This window comes from Poecilia latipinna, unplaced genomic scaffold (assembly GCF_001443285.1).
Source record: "Poecilia latipinna isolate Pla-1442-1.1 unplaced genomic scaffold, P_latipinna-1.0 Scaffold2847, whole genome shotgun sequence".
Taxonomy (NCBI): domain Eukaryota; kingdom Metazoa; phylum Chordata; class Actinopteri; order Cyprinodontiformes; family Poeciliidae; genus Poecilia; species Poecilia latipinna.
Window position 1 is genome coordinate 84,886 of NW_015115463.1, and position 6,887 is coordinate 91,772.

The window sequence follows — 6,887 nt, forward strand, 5'->3', positions numbered from 1 at the left end:
CCACTCTGACCCCTGAGGTAGCGAGTGTGTACTGTGGAGACTTGCCTGGAGAATCACTCAGCAGAGTTTCTGGGTGCATGTGTGTGTGTGTGTAGACCTTGAGGTTTGTGTTGGACAGCATTCCTGACCTGGTCAATAATTAAAGAGACTGATTTGTTGGAAGAAAGTGGCTCTGATATGAGAGGCAACACTTTTTCCAGGCAGGACAACATGGCTGTTGAAGGGCCCATAGTTAGCATGTGCAAGTCGTTGATGTTGTTTGGCTTGAAGATTTTGGGTCAAACAGAGACACAACAAGTGAAGAATGAAGGCTGACATGCGGAGAAAACTATAAAGAAAGACTGGACCATATTTCTGCCATATGCTGAAATCGTTCCCGTTCTCCTTTGGAACACATCTCGAACTCAACCAGATTGGATGGAAAACATCTGTGGACAGCAACTGTCATGTCTTCCCACAGATTCTCAATCATTAGCTTTACATAATGGACTTTGACTAGGCCATTCTAACACATAAACTTGTTTTGATCAGCTTATAGGGTTGTTGTCCTACTGGAGGGTGAACTTCCCCCTCATACTCAAGCCTTGTGAAGCAATTTGTTATAAAAAATAATGCTGGCAGAACTATGTTCCACTGGTGTGTTCAAGGTGATGAGCTTTATTCTTTTTTTTCTATGAAGTATGATGCATGTAGACCAAAAACGGTTCAATTTTGACCTTCATTCTAACCAGATCCTGCAACCCTGATTTCTTATAGGTCTCACTAAACAGTGACTTTCTTCTTTCCCACTGACAAATATTCCCACCTGAACTGCATATCTCTGCAGCTCCTCCAAAGTGAACATTGACCTCTCAAACTCTTATCATAATAATAGTCTCCTAACATGTCAGCTCTAGCTGACAGCCTGATCCCGGTAGATTTAAAATCGTCCAATACCGTCTTTTGGGATATTCAAAATTTGAGATTCAGTCTCAGGAAACTAGATCCACTTTAAGCTTTTCTAAAACTTTCTTGCCATTTATCTGTTGTGTTCCATAGGTTGTTTTTTTTTTAATGCTTTTTCTTCTCTAATGTTCTCCAACAAATGTCTGAGGCCTCCAGAGAACAGCTGGAATGTTACTGATTAAATGACAAGAAGCATTTAATTAGCAACATTAAATGTTGTCTGGATCTGTTTAGGGGAGCTAAACAAATGCAGATTTGAATTTATAAAAATTTGTTGGAAACTCTGCAACAATTTCCATTCCCTGTACGGCGAGGCATTACTTTGTGTGGGTCTACCCCACAGATCATATTAAAGCACTCAGGATTAATTCACAAACTCTGCCTGCCAAGGATGTGCAGATTCAATTGCCTGCTGGTAATACATAGATTAGGAAACTCAGTGCATTGTAATCCTCCATTCTTTCCATTTCCCTTGTCGTGGAAAGGGAAAGGTGTGTGAGAACAGGTAAACCGTTAGCAGGCTTTTGCTGCAGGATTACACTTGCAAGGGCGACTTTAAGCCTGTATGATTCGGTTGCTGGAGAGGAACAGAAGAAACGAGGTCACATTTCTGAAACCGATATTGTTGCATGCTGATAAGGATTTTCTTTAAAAGAGTAGTTTGATTTTTTTTTATCATTCTCGGAGCGTGTCAAGCTATTACACAAGTAGTAAATGTGTAATAGCACCTCTATTACACGTTCACACAAATAAAGACAGCTTCCAGACTTTATTTTTGACGGTCTCCTTCAGAGAAGAAGGTTAGAGATCTTCAAGAAAGGCTAAGGAAAGTGAATTACTCTTTTTTGCTGGTGGAGTGAGTAATGGCTTCGGAGGCGGTTACCCTTGGATACAAGGGTTGAAAAGTTTATGGAGCCCAAATGAGAGTTGGTGAGTTGAAGTTGTAGAGTGGTCGTGTGGAAGTAAGTGGGACTTCGCTCAGAGGAAAAGTGCTGGACTCTTGTGAGAGCTGAAAGAGATTCTTGTCAATTAGGCGGCAGAGGAGCAGGCCAGGAAGTTCCCGACGGCCTGAGGTGAAGCTGTGGTGGAGGCATGAGGCAAGTTAGGGGTTCTAGAACAGATAGAAATGATGAATGAGCAATGAAGAATAACTTGAAGCAATCAGACGAGTAGCAAAGCAGACCGCAACAGTGGCAGCTGCAGAGTGTCCCTTCAGGTCTTTTCACGTGTGTTGGGCCATCTTGCTAGTCAAAAGAGAAGACAGATTTGGTTGTGTTCTGTGTTGAGACAACACTAGTTTCAGTGCTTGACTTTAAGACGCTGAATGATTGAAAGATCACAGGTAATTGGTTTGCCAAACTAAAACCAATCATCTGGGTGCTGTGCTAAAACTAAGAGGCTTCACAAATCATAAGAAAATCCTTTAATGAGCCTCAGAAATCCTGAAGATCTAGCAATCAACTTTAAACTGTTGCTACTCTTAGGGAGCAAACAAAATGACTCCAGACATTACTGTTATTGTTTCCAGTGTCTGTTCACCAAATCAAGAAATAGCACTGGAAACACTTGCAGATTTGAATAACAGAGGGTGTAAAAAGGGAGCAGTTCATATGAAGACTGTATAGAGATGGCTGTTTTTAAAACTTACAAGATCTGCTTTCTTTTTCCACTGAGGTCTTCCCTAGTCAAAATCCCTAATGACCTCGTGTAGACCTCTTCTACATACCAAACACCACTTTTCAGCGGCTGTGCAATGAAAAATAAACCACTTTAAGTCTCCTAAAGGCCTGACTCCAGCTAATGCTAATTTATCTTACAGCTACAGTTTAGCTCTCTTGTTTATGTGGCAGATCAACCCATGTTTGTTGTGATATTTCTGCTCAGGCAGACTTGTTTCCTTGTGTGGTGCGAAGGAGCATTCGGGCAGCTGAAATCAGTGGCAGATGACATTTCATTATGAGTCATTGAACAAAGAGGTATGCGCATTTAAGCTCTCCGTTTCTATTTCTCGTACAAGCCACACCCAGTCGTGCTTTATTGTCCCTGAGTGTTCACACCTCTGACAGAGAGCACGGGTACATCTCTAGGGAGTAGCCCAGTGTTGGAAAAATGAGCATCTCCTCTGGGAAGTTCCTCAAGTACACAGTGGCAAAACAATACATGCTCGTTTGTAATAATGTTTTCCCATAGTTTCGAGCAATTTAATTGGAAGGTCTAGCTGATGTCGAACTGCTGAAATGGTTATTAGTCGCTCCGGCCCGTAGCTGTCCGTACGATATGTAGCAACTCTGTGTAACACTGAATGTGTTTGTACAAGCAGAGTGGAACAAGTGAGCTGTCCGAGTATATGCCTGTGTTTATATGCTCTGTTACTTGACCTAAGAGTACACTGAGCAATAATAGTAATTTATCCAGAAACCAGCTGCCTACGTAGGAGTTTCTATTGTTTTCAGTATAATAATGTATAAATTTGACTACAAAGAGGATATCAAGCAGTACAAAAGCTGGGATTTACAATGCAAAGATCCCTTCTTCTTCGTCTTCTTCCATCCGCTACTACATTATTACAACTACACTGTAAAATTGATTTCTTGTTAAATTCAATTTAATTCAAAAATACTTTATTAATCCTAGAGGGGAATTAAATGCAAAAGTATTATGTAAACTTCTTCAAAAAGTTGCTTTAGATGCTGATGGCTGTGGGGAAGAAGGATCTCTGGTAGTGGTCAGTGTTACAGCGGCACCGAAGAAGGCTCTGACTGAAGACACTCTGGTGTTGTATAACAGTCTCATTAAGAGGATGTTCTGGGTTGTCTGTATTTTCTTGATTTCATGAAGAATCCTTCTTTGTATCATCGTCTCCATTGGTTGCACGCTAGTCCCCAGAGCCATGAAGGAAATACATTTCAACTTTCACCTCCAAAACACTTTCCTGTGACTCAATGGGTCCAAGAGGACTCTGGTGTCCTGGACAGAGCTAATCACCTGAATCTATGATCGTCCACTTTGTTTTGTTCACAGTGAAGTTAAGATGATTGTTCCCACACCATTCTGCTTTAGATGGCCTCACCTTTTCCTCAATCACCATCGGATACATGGTGAAATTATTGGTGAATTCTGTGATGTGAGCTGTCCAGGACCTGCTGCAGAAAAAAAATATATAATTTCACTTCCTGAAAGTGAAATTATTGATTTTAAATTCCGTGGAGACCGCTTCAAATGTGTTATGCAACTAACAACCTGCTATCGTCTTCTTCCTGAAGGCCTCAGATAGATGTTTGGATCTGGTTAGAGATTGATCTTTAGATTTAGTGATTGATCTGGATTAGTTAACTTTCACTTGGAGAGTTGGAAGCAGTTGAGTAAAAATGTCATGACCATATTTGACACCGATATGTATCAGATTGTTTTATACCCACTCAAGTGGAAATAAATGTGAGATTACACTAATTTATTCATCACTAGAAACAGCTTTTTATTACTTTTATCGAAGGTTATTTTCTTTTTATTAGTTGAATTTCTGAGTGTTTAGTTTAAATACCCATATGTCCAAATCTGTTAAGAAAACACAGGCTGTGTAGGTTGCTCTAATTTTTCATATGACTGTTTCTGTCTCCTGATTTTGAATTTTAAGGCCAACTCTTTGAATTTACTTACTAAATTTTGCTACAATGTAGCAACTTAGCTACACCCATTGTACTGTAGGGATATGGAACTTTGCCAAGGCAGAAAGTTTTTTCTAATGGCAACCTTTAATAAGTTAAACCAACATTTTACATCCAACAGTGTATACATAAACAGCTGCTCCAGATAATCCACTAATCAAGTCTGCACAATCCACAACAGTAAGCCAGTTTTATTAGGTGTTAAAATTACAACAATTGTTATGAAATGCAACGTGAAATCTTCTTATTTAAATATCGGTCCATTCACTGTTCAACTATGTGTCTTCATTTCTATGCATGCGGCGCATCAGCGTAACACTAAACCTCTGGCTCCCAGGGCAGGCTACCTCTCTCACTCTTTGTTCGTCACACATGTGACGAGGGTACAATGGCGAGTAGGACAATAGTCCACTTATTGAGTGACTGGCAGGGAGCGGGATACGTCCCTGATTATCCGTCACACTGCAGCCTCGTGCACCCTGCGGTTCATAGTGAGCGGTGTCAGGTTGCACTCCGCTGTAAAGGGAAAGGCAACGGCTCTCTTGCTGTCACACTGGAAATCTGGAAGGAGTCACAGAGGTCAAAGTAGTGAAAGGCTCTCAAAATAGATGAGAAGGGAAATAGAGATTAAGAGGCTGACTTAAATGATCTTAACAGGAAAGTATTGAAGATGCACAGATTTGGGTTTACTCATTTTTATTTTATTGTTTTTCTTTTCTTTTTGAGGTCTGACCTGCCTGCAGTTCTGATCACAGTCTCAAGGAACACTTGTGGCCACACTGGTACCGTTTGTATGTAAGAGTGACTACAACAACCGGCACACTTAGAACAAATGCTAGTTGAGGAATATGATGTCATCCCACAGCAGTGTTTGACCAATCTTGGAGAACAGCATGAGGAGGAGGTGCTAAGCTGAACCTCCTGTTTGTAAAATTAATTAAAAGTTATTGCCAATAAGTCTTGTTTTTGAAAACTTCAATAGCAGAAAGAGCTGTTTGACAAATGTCCTTACTTTTTTTATTTTTTTATTTTTTGGTCTGTACAAATGAGTGATAATAGGGATGTCGCACAGATTTGATTATTTTGAATGTATCTTGAAGGAAAAGCTGCATTTTCAAGTGTGTGGAAAAAGTATAAGGTTAGTAAGCTTTAGTATTTTTTTCACAAGTGAGATATTGTGTAATTTTTTTTCTTGGAGTGCTAAGCAGCTCTGTAACATCTTACAATAAAAATGTTATTGCTGAGACAATTAAACTTTCGATCCGTCCAGAAAGGAGAACAAAAATATTTATCTTGTTTTTATTTATAGTTTTTAACGAGAGAAAATTAAAAACCCAGCATAAAATCTATGATGGGTAGGTTTTATGCATTTCAGGACAGCAAGTCTAAGGTCAGACTTATAACATTTTAGTTACTAACACTTTTTGTTGCGGCCATCTTTTGTTTGTGTCTTTGAATGTGTAAGGAATGTCCACAGCTGAGATGTCCTCCAGGTTGCTGTCAGCTGACTGTCACTCCTTGCCTTCAAGCTGAGCAGCTTTTCTCTGAATCCTTGAGCCTCCATGACCTCATGACCTTCAAAAATAACAATACAAGGGTTTAAGTAGAGGTCAAGCTCTTCATAGTGAGGCTAAACTGTTACATTTGCAATGAAGAATGCCGCTAAGCCTGAGTTTAATATGCAAGCACAATTGAACTATTTCTAATGACGTACGTGCTTTGACATCCCCACGCCTTATCGGTGCTGTCAGTGAACTTCTCCTGTAATTCCGCGTCTGTTTGCCCTGCTCCGAGCCCTGGGTGTCATATTTTTGCATGAGTAGCTCGCAAACTGCTCCATTTGTGAGTCTCTCCCTCTCTCTTTCTCTTTCTCCCTGGAGGTGGGGGCAGAGAGGTATTAGCTGTGCGCCGCAGACATCATTAGGAGGGGAGACGCTTTCCACCGTCAGCGCCGGAGCGGAGCGGAGCAGAGCAGAGCAGGGGAGCCCTGGCAACAAGAAGACACACAAACTCAGCAGCCCGTTACACCCCACAGTAAGTCGCACAAAACTACTCACTCCGAGACGCTTTTCCCCCCCCAAACTGTCACTGCTCGCTTTCTCTCTTTTGGAGCTCTGTTTGGACATAAAAATGGCTGGAAGAACTGGGTAAGGGTGGCGCTGAAGCGCTCTCTACCCTTCTCTCTTTACTTCAAAGCGTTTGGAAAATGTTTACTTCGCGCTCTGACTTATTTTAACAGTCACCAAACAGTCCGGGGAAACGAGGGGCATGGGTGGG

General features: G+C 41.0%; 1 long non-coding RNA gene across 1 annotated transcript; it reads right to left on the reverse strand.

Moving 5' to 3' along the window:
* Positions 1-5,638: 5,638 nt before the first annotated feature.
* On the reverse strand, positions 5,639-6,653 carry LOC106939365 (uncharacterized). Its single transcript, XR_001422821.1, has 2 exons — positions 6,325-6,653; positions 5,639-6,185 (listed from the first exon to the last, which is right to left on the reverse strand). It is a non-coding gene; the product is annotated as an uncharacterized LOC106939365 (long non-coding RNA).
* Between the last annotated feature and the right edge of the window lie 234 nt (positions 6,654-6,887).